Raw genomic sequence first — 18,550 nt, 5'->3', positions numbered from 1 at the left:
GGACGAAGAACATTGAAAGTCCCGCGAAGTTTTTGACACATGCCGAAGCGACGCATCTGCTTCTTTTGCTTCTCTGTTGCAGAAGGGTGCTGGTGACGATTGCTGTCGTCAGCGTTCCGATGAGGCGGTGGCCGGCCCTGCTTCAAGAGCAGGACGGAGTGCGCTTTCTTTGTCCCTGCGCAGCTTGCACTCTCTCTGCAGCGAGAGCCAAAACCGGTGTCTTTGGTTGGCTGAAGACAACCTGGTCAAAGCAAAGGAAAGAGTCCAGCAACTCATTCAACGAAGCGAAGCGCCTGTCGAAGCATGCTTTCGTGCTTTGTGGAAGAGTGTGGCCAGGATAACCTTGCATTTCTCCACCTTCGTCTCTGGGTAGCTGCACTCGTGGATGAGCTCCAGTAAATGGAAGGCGGAGTCGGTGCAGGACTCTCCCGAGTGCTGACTTGTGCTGAACATCTTTTGTTTTGCCTCAGCTTCGTTGTCCAGGTTGTAACGACGACGGAAAGCTTTCTTCATTTGCTCCTACATTGTTAGCTTGGCCGGTCTTGAGGTGGTACATAATCTACATGGAGTCCTTAGATGGTAGCTTGGATACAATCAATGGGATGGCCTCACCTGGTGCAACTTTAAACGTCTGGAACCTGAAATCTATCTGGTGAAACCAGGCGATGATGTCCGTGCGCAGCCGAGAAACCGAGCTGACAGTCACGTTGGTCAGCGACTGCAGTGTCTGCGGCTGACTCAGCTTGAACAGGAACCCTCTTCCTAGGTGCTTTGGACCTTTTTTTCTTTGCGGACTCTTGAAACAGTGTTTGTCAGAGTCCATGCTGCACGAAAACTTCGAGGACGAGGTTTTCGGCATCCTTGTCTCGAGCTGATCAAGACGATCCATGATGCTGACAGGTGCCAGCAGGCAAATTCAGTGTTGCCTGTAGCTGTGCGTTGAAGAATCTGAACGCAGACATTTTGAGCAGACTGCCTTTCCTGCGGGCAAGGATGAGCCCAACCCTCCCACAGTTCTGCTCACGTTGCAAGCGTTGACAAGGGCGCTATAGTCTGTTGCAGGTCAAGAATAGCACGACAGTGGAGAAGAGGAAACCACCTCTACTTGTCATGATAGGTTGTTTGCTTCTCTCCAGTGTTCGCTCCGCCAATGTCGAGAGAGAGGGACAGAGACTTCTCTTGCTATTCTTGACCTGCAGGAGACTCTAATTATGTTCCAGAAGCTGGCAGAAAAGACCACAGAGAATTTCACCCTTTCGCACGTGTCTGAAGCAGTTCAGAGTAGAAATGTCGGAGGCCCCAGAGAGGATATTTTTGACCTATTCAAGAGTTTTGTTACGCTGCTGCTGCCGCTATTCATTCTGAGAACTGCAGTCCCCTGCACGCGCGATAACCCCGCTGTGGGCCTGTGCGTGCAGTACACGAAACGACACCACCTGTCTTGTGCACGGCCGTCTGTCCCCTGTGAGCAGTTATGGCGTCACCAAGCATGTGCACAATAGCTGGTGAGATCAGTGTGTTGGTGACATGATGTTGTTTAATGCAGGGATCATGTGTTGTGATACCAATGGATCCATGGTCTGGGTCGCTGACTCTGGTGCACTCCGTATACCTCAGAATCATCGCCATGAAAGCCTGTGCCAGAAGCTATATATCTAAAGGCCAGGAATTGGGGAAAATATATCATATATGGGTGTAGGACAATATGGTCCCAGACAATATGGTCCCGGGCAAAATGGTCCCAGACAAAATGGTCCCGGACAATATCATCCCGGACGATATGATCCCAAACAATATGGTCCCAAGTGCAAACCTGGACAAAATGGTCCCGAGTAAAATTTCCGACACAATTGACGCACTGTCTAAAATGTCACTGATATCTGCAGCGATTACTTTTAACGGTCTATTCGTCACATGTCGATTCGTCATAGGGGGAATAAAGGCAATCTACCGTGCAGATACCGCACGTTTTGATGCAATGTTAGAAAATATGAATGGAAAATAATAAACATGCTTTTGAACACATGACATGTTTTATTATGTTCCCACAAAAGGTCTACCCTTCTTTGATGCTGTTTGGCCTTAGCAGCCCTTGTGCCATAAAAGCCCAATCCAGTCCAAAAGGTCTACGATCTTGAAACGGCACTTGGCCCACGCCTTTCATGATACGGCTCAATTGTTTGTACTGTATGCAGATTGTTTGAAGTTGCTGTTGCATTTCTCGGTAGACTGGTTGAAACTCAAGTTGAACACACGAAAAGTAGAACAAATGGCGAAAATTATGCGTGAAAAATATAAACTCTAGATTGACAAACGGCTCGCAATATAAGTATTTTGCGAATACATTTAATAACATAAACCTGTGAAGACCAAGCAATTAAAAAGTAACTTTAAAATAACCAATGGCTCATGTCACAAGTGTTTACCAAAAATAAATACATGCAATCTACAAACCTGTGGAAAGCAAGAAAAAAAAAAAGAAAAATGCAGTGAAAACAACATGGGACCATTTTGTGCAGCACTTGGGAACCATTTTGTCCGGGACCATATTGTCTGGGATCATAAGGTCCGGGACCATTATGTCTGGATCCCATACTCAATGCCAAACAACCAGAAAGCCAAGCTAAAAACACTGACAGTGAGAATGGCCAACATCCTGGAATGAAATTCGCATAGGCTTTACTGGTTCAGCGATGAAAAGCATTTCAGGTTGTTATACGCCTAAAGGCTGGGATAGCAGCATGTCGTCGAGCGTAGTAATCAAGGATTTATGGTCTTTGTTAGACACAATTGAAGTGTTAATAAAGGTTTGTTTGGGCAACGGAGCTGCTTTAGGTTACCATGATTTATTGCATGAATATCATCTGAGTCAGCAGCGCACCTCATCACCGGCAACTCACAGGCTGAGCAGATGGTACAGGAGCTCAAGCAATTGCAAGGGCAACTACAGTAGATAAAAAAATTTCAGGCTTATGATTGGTTAAACGTCATGTAGGTACAACAGCGCAAAACAAAGAGGACTAAGGAAAGGAACAAACACCACAGGACGAACGCTGCACTAGTCCTGTGGAGCTAGTCCTCGTTGTTTTGCGCTGTTTTATGTTTAGCCTTCAATAAAGTGACCAGATGTCTCCATTTAGGCGGGGACAGATAACGCTTTTCCGACCAAGGTCGCTGTCCCGCCAGCGGGCTTGTGGGACAGCGCGCTTTTTCTTTTTTTGGGGGGCGAAGCTCCTTAGGGGCTAGCCATGTTTAAGGTGGAGTCAAACTACTAGAAATAAAAACCATTGGTATAAAAAGAAATAAAAACAAATGGGTATGTGACTTACTGAAAAGTTTTACTCGTGTACACGACAGAAAACATGGCACTGGAGGTAAAGGACCGACACTTAAAACACTTTTAGGCTTCTGTGTCATTTTTTTACCGGCAGTCTGGGGGTTTCAGTAATGTGCAATTCACACCAGCTCGTTTGCACATTTACGTTTAGTTGAAGGTTTATTCACGGAAATCATTTAACTGCCAGGGCAGCATGCTTATAACATAACGATACTCTGCCAGGAGAGCACACAAAATAAAACATAACGATACTCTGATTATCAGCTTTATGCTAGCTCAAATTGAACGTTTCTGCTTTTTTCTTTTTTTTTTTTAGCTTTCAAACTATACAGAGACAAAAGCTGCACAAAGTTTCAGCCAACATTGTTCCGGGCTACACCTCTACTGGAATCACCTCCCCTTCACTGTTAACTTTATCACCGGCCCTTTGGCCTATGAATGATATTCAGGGCGCTTTCTCAGGAAGGCCAACCCGCACCAGACAATAGTAAAGCCCTGGTTGTACTCTGTCACCGAAGAAGACAAGAACCCTTCTTAGGAAGGCCAACCCGCACCAGACAATAGTAAAGCCCTGGTTGTACTCTGTCACCAAAGAAGACAAGAACCCTTTCGGATCCTCACATAACCTAAGGTTACACGTACACGCTGTCAGACAATAAAACACTACCCGCTTCCCAGAAAGCACATCGTGCTTTCTGTTTGTAGTATTTAAATTTTTCCATTTTAATATTTCTCGCCACACTAACTAGATGGCGCCACTAACCGCCACACCGATACTCGTGGCCAGGCGGCGCTAGTATACACCCATCGGGCCCATGCCCCCGGGTTGTTTCCCTTCTAAATAAGGAGTACGTTGTTGGACCCCGAAGCTAGTAGACGTGTCCTCCTTCCTCCGGGCGTTCCCGCCCTTGGGTCCCGCCGGCGCCCGCCGCATCGCCTCTCTTCGGCATGTGAGACTGCATCCCTTTTTAGCAGGCCGCCTCGGCCCTGCGTTCCTTTTTATTTCACGGGTGTCCGCATTTACATTTTTGGCGACAAGTTTTATTTACAACACTGTTTTTTTTTTTTGTCTCATTTTTAATTGTTTTATGTGACATGGAGTGGGGTCATTGTTTTATGGAGGCTTTCTTGTCGAAGCAGGATATGTTCACGATGGAACTTATCTCGTCACTGCACCCTGTGATTTAAAAAAGGGAGAATTAGATGACGTGCATAAAAATTAAAATAAATTACAAAAATATTACAGGCTGTAACGGTATTCGATGAAAGGGCGTTCGATGAAACGGCTTCGATGAAACGGTGTTCGATGAAACGGCGTACGATAAAACGGTGTTCGATGAAACGGTTTCGATGAAACGGCGTTCGATGAAATGGCGTTCAACGAAATGTCCGGACCCAGGTTGTTTTCACTTCGGCTGCCCCGAACCCAGAATAGATGAAAGACACGGTTAAACAAAACTATCGCACCAGTAGGTTGCTTTCCCTGATGAAGGGACAAAATATGCTTGGCAAAGAAGATGCTGGTGCTGAAGGTTAATTTGCATATGACATCCCAATTCCCATTAGATTCCAATTGGAATTTAAAATTGGTACCAGTTGGGTTTTCAGACAACCAATTTAACCCTGCCAAATGGCAGCCGAATTCGCTAAAGGGAAGCTCATCGCCATCTTCTCTAAACTGGGTTCTCAAGGGATTCGATAAACCGGGGTCGGTAAAACGGCGTTCGCTAAAACGAGCTTTTCTAAACCGGATGCCTCCGAATTATTAAATTCCAATTGATGAGACCCATTGGCCAATGTGCTGATTGGAACCCACTAAAACCAATCGATTCTGGTTAAAACCAGTTAAAATTCCAATTGGATCTAATGGGAATTTTAGCTGGGGATCTACTATACTAAGAAATATTCTAACCAAATGTATTAGATGTGTATACCAAACAGTATGCAAATGGCAAGGAAATGTTTTCACAGTGTATACGGAATAATAAGAAGGAGTGATTTGTATACCAAATTTAAACTTTTCAAGTCTCGCAACACAATAATACCCCCTTCCCCCTGCAGCACTACGATTTACTCATGTATACACCGTGGCACGTAGCCAGGAGAGAGACACATGGTGCCCAGGCTCCCCCCGAAATCTTCCATTTTGCTGGGACCACCTCTCACCCCTCCCCCTCATACAGAATTTAGTCATGGGCGGGCGCCACCCGAAACAAAATCCTGGCTATGTGCCTGCACCGTGCAATGGCTTAAATGTCAACTAAATATTGCTTTGCGGCGCTTTTGGAATATGTGCCTAATAACTAGTGCATGCCTACCCTTACCGATTTGTACCCGTGCACAATCATCTTCATAATACCTCACCCCCTTCCTCCTCATGCCTTCCACATCTGTCAGCTGGAAGAGCTGGATCACCCCACCGGCCGGGAAGCACAACTGACACTATGGCCCCAATTAGTGTCACGCATTCTCAACGTCGCAGGGAACATGCTGCCGCGGCCTCACTACCAGCATCTTTTTGACCGCTAATGAGATGCAGATAATGCGGACGAAGCATCATTGTAAATAAAATTTGTCTCTCTCTCCCTCCTAGCTGTTAGCCAAACGTCTCCAATTAGATAAAAGTAATTGGTTTTTTGGCTAAATGGATACAAGCTCAGCATGTTAGATTTCCTCACACCTTAGCATGGACTAACCACTAGGGCTGCATGTGACCCCCCCCCCCCCCCCCACCTTCCCGAGGTCACGTGACCCCCTCCGAGACCCCCCCCCCCCCTGAGGTCACATGACCCTCCCACCCCCCACCCCCCCCCCCCAGAGGAGACTCAAGAATGAGGGGAGGAGGAGGATAAGGAGGTGAGGGGGGAGGAGGGGTATACCTTCCCCTCACTACTTCCCTCCTCCTCCTCAAGAGCTGCGCTCTAATTCGGCATTACAGGGAGTTGTAAACGTCTTTCACTTTTTAACTCGAGATTAAAGAAAGAATATTTTATATGGCAAGATTTGCAAATTCACTCAATTGGGTATGATTTGCTGTCTCTATAAGATTCATTTTATATCAGATCTGTCGTTTACCTGCCATTTCATGACATCAGACCTTCTGAGGTCACAGTTCATAAATATTTGATAGTTAAACTTACCTTATAAATGAACAAGTATAACAACCTTCATGATTTTAGCTGGGTTTTCGTCTAAGCATATAATGCAGTGCAAGGCATGGGAAAACTTTTCAATATTCAAATTGAAAATATTTGGCCAAAATTTTTCGCTTCAAACTCAAAATCCACTATTTGCATATGACTATAACTTAGAATAAACTGTTTTTCAAAATTGTCATTGGCCCACATCAGTTAATGTTTTTGTTTATTTTTGACTCCGAAACGACTGAGGACACGGATGATCGCATAATTACCTCACGGGATATACTCGGAAGCAGGCCTGAACGTAGCGGGTCAAACAGTTTCGAAAGAATATACAGGAAAGGAGACAAAGTGAGGCCTTCTGGTGCTCAACGAGAATGTACGACGACCACTGCGGGGTCTCTGTCCAAAAAGCCATCTGTGGTTCCACAACAAAGTGTCCAACCATTGAGGTGTTTCTTGAGGTTATCAACGAAAAAGGCAATTTCATTTGAACCTGCCTTCGTGTTTAGTAGAGCAGCTCTGAAGAGAACAAATAAGTGAAACAAGCGCCGGCTTTCTGCACAATGTGGGGACGGCTTTTTTGAAAACTAATAGGGAAGAGGAGACGGTGACCCACTGGGTGTAAAAATGACAGCGCACATCCTACAAAGGCGAAGAGAGAGGGGGTGCAGACACAGCCCAGTCGGAACACTCGGAGACATATTGCACGAGCACCGACACCTGCAGATGGTCCCCACATGAGAAGAGTGAGACAAAGTCAGTGAAACGGACATTGTTCGCCGCTGCTACCACTGTGGGTGCTGCTTCCTTTATCTCCCGGTTTCGCGCTGACTCGACTCTCAGTCGTGTGCTAAACCAGACAATTTTTTGTTTGTTTAATGCGTGGAGTTACAGTTACAGTTACCCAATACAAAAGAAACAGTCTTACAGTTACAAGTTACCAGCAGTAAAGAATAACTCGTTACCAAAAAGCAACTAGTTACCAGTAACGCATTACTAGTAGCTAGTTACTGCCCAAGACTGCTCGTCATGCACGGTCTGGATACGAGTGCTTCGCTCTTACCAGCGCTTTGGTCGTATAAAAAGCGGCCTTTGGAGCGTCATCTTCGATGTCGCTCATCAAAAGCATTGCAATTATTGCAAATAAATTATGCACATCTAAATGCTGAAATGGCGAATCACACAAAAAAAAGAAACACCTTAGGGTTTAAATTTTTCTAATTTCTCAGTTTACCTTTGTTCTTACTGTAGAGTGTAACAAATAAAATAATATTGTTTTGGTTTGTGATTTCTTAAGTCCAATTTTTGTACTGTGACGAGAAAGTAACGGCGTTACTCTTTTTGCAGTAACTGTAACATTTTACTTTTTGAAGCCGGTGACTGTCACTGTAACAGTGTTACTTTTCCTCCCTAGGTAACTGTAACTGTAACACTGTTACTTTCTGCTGTTAACGTGCCCACGACTGATGACTAGGTTCAATTTCTTTGTTATGCTCTGGTAGTAAACACCGGGCTGTGGGGACAAGTTCAAATAAAGTACCCCTTATAGTTTGATCTCCTGCCCATCGTATTATCGGGCACCGAACAATGGTTCTGAGCACTGCGACACTTTGCGCACCATACTGCTCGACATTTAGAGTCTTTACCCAAAAGGAGACTTTGCTATCTTTGACGACTTAAATTTTCCAAACATTGACTGGGTTCATCTTACCACGAGCAGCTCGAATGCTGTTCGAGAGTTTTTCATGTTTGAATTTTAACCTCACCCCAGTTGTTTAACAACCCACCTGTGGCGACAATATTCTTGACCGTACCCTTACAAGCACACCAGAAATAATAAAAACTGTCAACTGTGTTGCTGGCTTAAGTGACCACGGCATCTTGATCATCGAGTTATCTATCCCTGTGCCGATGCTGAGCCCAACTGTTCAAACAATTCGTGAGCTAGTATAACAAAGGTGATCACTACGTCCCCATAAATTGGAACGTGTCATCGTTCTATCAGTCGTATGTCGAAAACCTTTGTTCAAGATCGGTGGAAGAAAACTGGTTACTATTTAAGAACAAACTTAATAATCTAACTCAGCAGTTAAGTTGTTCCGAATGTTATTGTAAACAGCGACGGGCATAACCCCTGGTACAATAAAACTTTACGATCATTATAAATAACAAAAAGAAGCGCATGTATAAAAGAGCTAAAAGAGTAAATAATAACAAAGTCTGGGACGATTATTTTTCATGTCTCAAATCTTGTACAGAGCGTAAAGTTGACGAAAAAGAAGTTATTTTCCTTGGACCTGCAAGAATTCTGCTAAGTAACCCCCAGAAGTTCTGGAAGGTATTTTCACCCAGAGATAATACTGACTCTATCCGACTAAAGAATGAAAATGTAAACGCCGTGTGAGCTACATTGCACTACCGCTTTAAATAAGTATTTCTCTTCCATACTATCAAACGAAAGCATTGAGCATATACCAAGTTTGCCTTGCTCTGGTTTTGAGCCCATGGCCCCCATTGACACTAACATTTCTGCTTCCAGAATGCTTTGACTTATAGAAGGGTTAAAACTCTCATCATTTTCTGGTCCAGACAATATTAGCCCCAAGGTTCTTAGCAACACCAAAGTAATATCTGTGAATTCCTCAGATTCATATTTTCTTAGTCATCACAGCAGGATTGCCTATACTCCCTTTCACCTTCAGTCCGAGCGCAGCAAACGCTAGGAGCTATCCCAGCCAATTCAGCGTTGAGAGAGTGTCATGTGACCTTGAGCTCCCTGCGTCGCTCTGGCCAACTGAAAGGTCACGCGATTTTTTCCCGACGTACAGTCGGACTGAAGGTGGAACGGAATACACCATTGGACTGGAAGCTGGGGAAGGTCATTCCGGTCTTTAAAAGCGGTGATTGTGTGCTGGACTCAAACTACCATCTCATATCATATTTAGAAGCCAATCATATTTTTTACAATCATCAACATGGATTTCGTAGAGGTTTTACATGCGAGACGCAACTCTTTGAACTCAAACACAAGTTAATCACTAACCTTGACTCGCAGGGCCAAACCGATGCTGTATTCCTTGACTTCTCGAAGGCATTCGAAAGAGTTCCCCATCGTCATCTAATTTCAAAACTTTCTATCCTGGGTATCGACCCTTTGGTCCTTTCTTGGATTCGTGACTTTCTCTTTTCTCGCACTCAGTTCACTGTGGCTAACAACCATATGTCGGATATTACTAACGTTATATCTGGGGTTCCACAGGGGGCATTACTAGGTCCACCCAGTTGAAAATTCCCATTAAGTTCCAATTGGAATTTTCTTATTGGTACCAATTGGTGACTTATTGGTACCAATTGGGTTTTTGGACAACCAATTGGTCACTGCCAATGGGAACCAACAGGAACCAATGGGAACCATTGGGAACCCATTCAGGTTCCAACTGGAAAAATAATTCCAATTGGTGAGACCCATTGGCCAGTGCGGTTCCAGCTGGAACCCACTAAAACCAATTGGTTCCAGTTAAAACCAGTTGGAATTCCAATTGGATTTAATGGGAATTTTCAGCTGGGCACTACTGTTTCTTATTTTTATTAACGACTTATCAATTGTAGTCTGTCTCTTCGCTTACGATTGTGTCCTATATTGCAAAATTACTTTGTCTGATGACCATTGGAATCTTCCGAGTGACCTTGACCCGATTCATGCCTGGTGCTCCAAATGGCTAATGTCATTAAACATGTCAAAATGTAAATTACTTCGCTTTACTTGGAAACATGTAACATCATATTTTTCGTATTCCATTGGCTCTGGACTAATCATCTCTGCCTGCCTCCATCTGTCAATATTTTGGTGCAACACTACCTAATGACTTAACCTGGAATAACCACATTGAAACAGACTCAGCAGAGGCTTTGCGCACTCTTGGGTACATCAAAAGAAATCTGAAGGCGCCACCATCTCATCTCCGGAAAATGGCATACGAGACTTACGTTGGATCAAAGTTGGAGTATGCAGCAGCAATTCGGAATGCTCATCAAATTTATCCCATTAACCATCTTGAATCAGTTCAAAATCGCACGGCCAGGTCGATTCTTAATGACCATTACCGAAGAACTAGTGTCTCTGCACTGAAATGCCCGCTGTATAAGTCGTGCCACAAGATATATCATGCTTAACCCCATTTCATAAAGTTTTCCATTATAATCCAATGCTTCATAACTCACTCGTACTTCCTCCTTGAAGAGCATCGTCTCGACTAAATCACCCATGTCACGTATCTCGGATCGCAAACTACTTCAACCAATCAAAGAGAGAGAGAGAATAAACTTTTATTCTGAGCATTTCAGCACGGTGGTCTGTGCCGGAAGAAAGGGCTTCCCTTTTCACGAGATCCTATATGCTGCCTTATCTGCCTGGCCCCTGTTGACCAATTGAAGCTGATCCTCCAGGGCGGGGCTGGACAGCAAGTTCTCCCATCGCTCTACAGGGGAAAGGGTGTGGGTGGTGGGTGGTCTTGATTGAATTTACACTCACGTATGTTGTGGCGGAGGGCTCCTATCTCTTGGCACACTGGGCAGTTCCCACTGTATTGAGTGGGGAACATATGCGACTGTGTAAAAGGGGGTGGGGGAAGGACCCGGACTGAATTTTCCTATACGCTACCTGTTCCTCCAGCGTTAACTTGGATGCGGGGCTGGCAGTCTTCGCCTTTCTTTGCAGTAGAATGCGACTAGTATTTCCTATTAGGTGACCATGGGTTGGTCCTGCACCTCTTCCACGGCTGTGGCCCGGTAAGTCAGTGCACGGGCCTGCTGGTGAGGAAGTTTGTTGCCCTCTACCACGGAGGGGGCAGGTACCCATTCAAATTCTATGGGCTCCTTTGGGGGTCTTTTGTTTTTGAGCACCTGCAGCGCTTTTCAGGACACCAAGCTCGACTGGAAGCTCCGGTATGCTTGGTGTGAGTCGGTGATTACCCTGGTTGTGCCTGGCCATAGGTGACCCCGTCTTGTTCCGCAATGCTTCGATTACTCTTTTTGCTAGTGTATTTATGTACCAGTTTTATTTCACACACAATTGTTCTCACTGTTTATATTACTTACCAGCACTGTAGGTGTCAGCCACCTGTCTGTTCATGTGTTGATTTTTTGTATTTTTCATGTACTCCCCCCCCCCCCCCCCCCCCCCCCCACACACACACTCCTTATGTAATGCTCCTGTTGGGGCCTTTAAAGTTACAATATATATATATATATATATAAAAGCTGCCAGCAGCATTGGAAGAATTTAGGAGCGGGGGTGGGGGCAACCAGTTTGAATTCCTGTGCCGACGTGACGCCACACATAACTTGAGCACATTATATAACATTCCCACCCATCTGATCGGCATTCCTAATCAGTTTTATTTCCGAGTAAAGCTATACGCACCCCGGAGTGCGCTTCGGGCGGAAATGGCTATACGCACTCCGCTTTTCTCGTATAAAAAGAGTGGACACAACGAGTTTCCTAAGCGGTGCCATGGCATAGGGGTTAGGATGTCCGTTTCATACGCAAGTGATTGCGGGTTCGATCCGCGGTGAGCCAACTTTTTTTTTTTTTTTTTTTTTCTCAAACATTTTGTTTTGTCGAGGCATTTGGCGATATTTACGATATTTCCTTTTTTGCGATGAACAGTAAAAAAAAAAAAAAAATCGAATGTTGTCGAGAAACTTCGCAGAACTAAATGGTAGCGGACTCGCTTTCCGGAGGTGCGATCGGGGACAGCGGGGCTTGGATTGCCGGCTGGACGCCGCGAAGCGGCGTGTACTGGTTACGCTTTGTAATTAGCAGCCGATACTGTCGCCGCGAAGCGGCGTGAACGCAGGCGGGGGGCTGTGTTAACGAGCGCCCCAGTGATTCACGCGCCGTTCGAAAAGGGTGGCCCGAGCGGCAAGATCTCTCGGAGGGGTGCGTATAGCCATTTCCGCGCGAAGCGCACTCCGGAGTGCGTATAGCTTTACTCTTTATTTCCATATGTTCAGTGACAATGTAAGCCAGTTTTAGATACTATACTTTTATAGTATTCCTTTTCCGTACTTCTCACTGCAACGTTTTCATGGCGAGCATACTGTTCCCAGCTGCAGATCACGACAGCCGCGCACAAGTAGCGAGCCTCAGTTTGGGCATCTAGGACGTAGTACGTAGCTGTTGCGCGTCTCGTACGCACTGCAAAATCTGCGTCAAACGATCCAAACTTCTTTCAGCAAGCGCTGTGACCCAAGGGGGTATCGGAGGTCGAGTGTGTTGGCGCACCGCAGCTCGTACGGCGAAAGGTCCCCCTGCCAGGGATCCCCACCCCTACCCGTTTCGATCTGTTGTGAGGCACAGACCCCAGGCTAGCAGTCGTACTGTAGTGGCTAAATTTTCTCATCTACAGCCTGAAACGGTGTCGCCAGAACCTAGACAGGCCGATCGCACGCTATTTAAAATAGCGAACGTCTTATTTTCTTCCGCTGTGCCCAAAATGACGACAGTGCATGCGATTGAAAGACCAGCGGACAGGCTACCACTCTTGCCTTCGAATCGCTCGGGAGTCGGGCACCTGCATTTGCACCATGATCGAAGAACCAGAAAGAAGCGATGTCAAATCACATCGACACAGAATCACTCCAAGCTTCCTTGCTTGTGCCCTTCAGCTCTGCGCGCCGTCAGCCGTATCAACGCTAATCACAATTAATTTACGCCTGCCGCGCGCGTTCCGCCGCTCATACAAACAACAACAAACAATCAGGGTGTTATGCTGCAGAAAGTTACTTCCGCCAGTTTTAGCGAAATGCGGAGCTCAACTCCTGCTCAGCCGACGTTATTCAAGGTATTGAATTTGGCGTAAAGGTAGTGTGTTTGGGGTATGCGAAAAAGACTACGGTATTGACTATGGCGTACGCCGAAATGACTACGGTATTGATTTTGGCGTACGCCAAAACCACTACCGTAGTTGGAGCGGAGGGGTAGTGAGATCGGCGTCCTACACCGGCGTCAGTGGCTCAAACTTGAAGCTAATCGAGCACAACCAAACTCAAGAAAAGCACCTATCGAACCTTCCCATTCACTTGACTGCAACATTGGTGTTCCCTCCAGTGAAACACTTCGTCTGTTGACCTCAGTCCACTGTTTAACATCCTTATAAAGAAACCACATATCAGTTACCAAGCAGTCGTCACTTTGGATGTGATTAGAGACAGACAAGAAATCAAAAATTTTTCCGTGATTCCTCCCCATCCAAAAAAATTGAAAGCACGCGACCGTGTAATGTGGGGTAAAGGGGCTTCCAAACACGTCATGGAAAGAAACAATCTACTAAGGCTTCACCACACTAATGAACACTCAGGCAAACTTAAGAAATTTTCAGACCTTCGTCAAATTACATTGCTCGCCCCCGCGCCGACAGCACGTGTCCGCGAAAGCCACCAGAGACGCGGCGGGGCGCGGAGCGACCTGGACCGACTGGTTCCCGGTTTTCCCGCTTGGCGGCGTCCGTTTTGCTGGAGTCGTGGGGGGACCGAGGGCCCTGGGGGCACTGAAGTAACTGAAAACCCAACAAAGTCAGGAGAGGCACCCAGGGTTAAAAAGAGGAGAAAACGTAAGAACAGGTATAAAAAAACAGCACAATCAGACATTGGATATATTAACATGCAGGGTGGTAGAAATAGGTTAAAATGGGAAGAGGTAGAGGAGCAACTAAGAAAGGAGGATTTAATGGTGTATGGGTTTGTGGAAACACATCTCAGAGACATGGAGCAGCCACCTTGCAACCCTGACTATGTGTGGGAAGAATGCAACAGAATGGAGGGAACGAGGAAGGGAGGTGGAATTGGAGCATTTATTAAGAAGAATATGAACTTTCAAAGGATCAGAAAGGAGTGCGCCGAACATTTGTGGCTGAAAGGAAAAGTCGCTGGGGAATCAACAGTCCTTGGAGTGGTTTACTTATGGACAGGGACAGGTGCTAAAGAGGAAAACAGAAAAATGATTGATTGCATATCAAGAGACATTAGTGAACTAGGGGAAGGCTCCGAAATAATTATTATGGGAGACATGAATGCCCATATTGAGGGTCTGGATGGGTATACGGACTCAACTGGAAGCATATTACTAGAACTGGTGGAAAAACATGACTTAGTTTTATGTAATACCAGTCAGAAGTGTGACGGGCACATAACTTGGGAAACTGGCAATCTGCATTCAACTATAGATTACGTACTCATGTCACACAAAATCTATGGTAAGTTACAAGTAATGAAAATAGATGAAGAAGGTTCCAAAAGTCTTGGTAGTGATCACAAACGTATTAAGCTGAATTTTGCCAGAGAAGTAAATCCTGAAACTAGACAACATAATTCAAAGCAAACTTTCTGCAGCGACAAAGAGTTGGAAATAGTTGTTGAAAGAATAGAGGCAGCAGTTTCAGGGCACCGGCATACAGATTGGACCTATGAGAGCCTAACTAGGCTTTTTGCTCTAGAACTAGACAAAGTTAAGAGTAAACGAAAGGGGAAGCAAGGACATAGACCAAAAAGCTGGTGGGACAAAGAAGTGAAGCAAGCGATACAAAAACGTCAGGAAGCCTCTAGAGAACACAGGTATTCCAAGCGTAGTGGGGAGTCCGAAACGGAAGTAAAAAGAAAATGGGACAATTTTATAACATGTCGCCGAGAGGCATCCAGTTTGATCAATGCGAAAATTCAGAGAAAGGGTGAGGAATGGATGAGTAATGTAAGTAAGAAAGATAGAAACGCTGCCAAGAAGTTTTGGGAGCACTTGAACTCACTCGGTGAAACAACGCAAGCTAGACAGAGGTTCATACTCTCGCATCAGGGAGATCAATTAGAGGGAGATGATGCGATACAATATATAGGAGCAGTGATGGAGGAGAAATTTCAGGAACGGTTACATGTGGAAGATAGGAGAACCGAAGGAAGTAGCAGTCCAGTTTGTGACATCGCGGATTTTGGACAAAGAGAATGGGAAAAGGCGGAACGAAGAGTCCCTAGTGGCACGTCGACAGGCACAGATGGTATCCCTATCAAGCTGGTGAAGAATTTGGGTCCTAAATCTAAGGCAAAACTAAGGGAGGTAGTGAGTACCATGATAACAAAAGGAAATATTCCAGATGAATGGAGGCTTAGTAGGATGAGTATGATATATAAGGGAAAGGGAGATAAGTCTGATATTAGGAATTATCGTCCTATAACCGTGACACCGGTTATTTACAGGTTGGTAATGCAGATTATAAAGAACAGACTGGAGGAATGGGTAGATTGCGAGGGCATACTGGGCGAATTACAGAACGGGTTTCGAAAACAAAGAAGGTTGGAGGACAATTTATTTTCTCTAACACAGTGTATAGAAATAGCGCAAAAAGAAAACAGACAGCTCTGGCTGGCATTTCTGGATATCAAGGGTGCCTATGACAATGTGAACCAAAGAAACCTGTGGGACATAATGGAGAACTTAAACCTAGATGAAGGACTAACAGCACTATTAAGGAACATTTACAAAAATAACAAGGTGATTATAACATGGGAAGGAAAGGCGACAGGGAAAATAGAGATAAGACGAGGCCTTAGGCAGGGGTGCCCTTTATCGCCTTTGCTGTTTATGTTGTATCTGAGAGGATTGGAGGATAGACTAGAGAAGAGTGGGCTTGGGTTCAACCTTTCTTACAGTAAGCTAGGCCAAAAAATTCAGCAATCCTTACCGGGATTGATGTATGCGGATGATATTGTACTAATGGCTAACAACAGGACAGAGTTGCAGGAATTAATGAGCATCTGTGGTAGGGAAGGAGAGGAATTAGGTTTAGAATTCAGTAGCGAAAAATCGGCAGTCATGATTTTTAACGAGGATGAAGTTGAGAGGCTGAAGATACAGAATATTACAGTTGAGAGAGCTAGTAAATACAAGTATCTAGGAGTATGGATATGTGATGGTGCAGAATATCTCAGAGACCATGAAAAGTATATAATAGGTAAGGGCAACAGAAATGCAGCTGTAATGAAAAATAAAGCACTTTGGAATTACAACAGGTATGAGGTGGTGAGAGAGATTTGGAAAGGAGTCATGGTGCCTGGCTTGACTTTCGGAAACGCAGTGCTGTGCATGAAATCCGAAGTGCATGCGAGACTAGAAATAAAACAGCGCGGAGTAGGTAGACTGGCTTTGGGGGCACATTGCAAAACGCCAAACCAGGGAGTACAAGGAGACATGGGATGGGCATCATTTGAGAGCAGGGAAGCGGTGAGCAAGGTAGAATTTGAGGATAGGTTGAGGCAAATGGACGGGGAGCAATGGGCACGAAAGGTTTTCAGCTATTTATACATGAGGAGTGTAGACACAAAGTGGAGACAGCGCACTAGGAAATTAAGAGGAAAGTTTTTGGGCTATAGCGAAGATACGGAAGAGCAAGTCTCAGTTAAGAAGAAAGTTAAGGCCACAGAAAGAGATTGGTGGCTAGAGGGAATGCAGACAAAGACGGCTCTGGAAAGCTATAGATTAAACAAAAGAGTTATTGCCAAAGAAAGCATTTATGACAATTCTAGGGGAAGCTCATTGCTGTTTGAGGCAAGAACGGGTGTTCTGCGAACCAGAACATACAGGGTGAAGTACCAGGAAATTGATACAGTGTGCACTGCTTGGGGAGAGGAGGACGAGACGGCTGAGCACTTGATACTCTACTGTAAAGGGCTGCACCCTATGCCTACCGAAGACAACATAGATTTAATAAAGTCATTGGGTTTTAGAGACAGCGAAGGGAGAGTGGATTTCAAGACTGTAGAGATTACCAAGCAAAGATTAAGTGAATGGTGGCAGAAATCGAGAGAAAACTAGGTATTTTCTTATCCACTGATGGCAAGGGGGTTTCATAGCCTCACTTTCTTTGCACTGCGGAGTGAATATAGATTTCACATTTAAATATTCTAAGCTTAAATGGTAAAACAAAATGGCTAGGTGGCGTAAGCTACCGCCCGATCCAAAGGGCTCAGCCGTATTCATCCATCCATCCATCCATCCATCGCGAGATGAAGGTATGGGCTATGTTCCAAATCTTACCCGAGTAACCTGCCTCCTACGTCAGCGGGTAATACCACGTGACATTGCGAGTAAACGATCCGCGATTCGATTTTGGAACGGCCAGGATAATCACCTGGATACTACGCGGATTGGCTTCGTCTTGGGCAACGGCAAAAAGAAAACACAGCAGCGATGGCAGAAAATAGCAGACGATCCTTTTGATCGTGGAGAAAGCACCCGAAGAACGGCAATGTTAATGACGACGCGGTGTTTTTTGAGGTGGATCCACCAGCTCCTTTTACTCACCTTCGTTTTGAGCTGTATATTGAGATCAAAATTACGTACTCCTTACAGCTAGACATAAAAAAATGTGTTTTTATTAACCAGCGCGATCGCTGCAATTCTAGTCACGGTGCCCTAAACGCATATATTCCATGCATTGTAATTTGCACCGATTATGTTTTCCAGAAATATATTCCACACGGTGTAGCGGTACAGCGCGAGGGTGCTTTCTCTAGAGTGATATGAAACTCACGTTCGCTTTGTATGTATGTATGTATCTTTTATTTCAGACACGAATGTGACGCGAATGTGATTACAGTGAAATTTTCGAAGCCTTCACTGCTTTACAAACGTTATCCTCTCATTACACACACTCTGGAGGAAACAAAAATACTACATTATCATATACCGAGTTCAAACATTTTCGGCCTTGAACGTGAGAATACGGCATTCCCCCAACGCCGAGGACGAGGATGCGGAGAAGCTCCTGTTTACGCTCGCACTCAGATAATAACAAGTACACGTTGCCGGGGAAGGTGGACGGTCTGGATGTAATGCAGTCAATTCCTGCGTTGACAACAGCAAATCGCAATAACCAGACATGCTGCACCTAATTCTTTGTCATTTCGAACGTCCGCCACCAAAACCAACGGAGCAAGCGAGCTTTGACGGCTGTCGGCGCAGAAAGCAGACGACGAACAGATCACGTGACGTATTTACTCGATTTGATCCGACTTTACCCCC

The sequence above is a fragment of the Ixodes scapularis genome, unplaced genomic scaffold (genome assembly GCF_016920785.2).
Source record: "Ixodes scapularis isolate PalLabHiFi unplaced genomic scaffold, ASM1692078v2 PGA_scaffold6__148_contigs__length_123643588, whole genome shotgun sequence".
NCBI lineage: Eukaryota > Metazoa > Arthropoda > Arachnida > Ixodida > Ixodidae > Ixodes > Ixodes scapularis.
The sequence above is the reverse complement of the archived record's forward strand: the minus strand, read 5'-3'. Positions refer to the sequence as shown.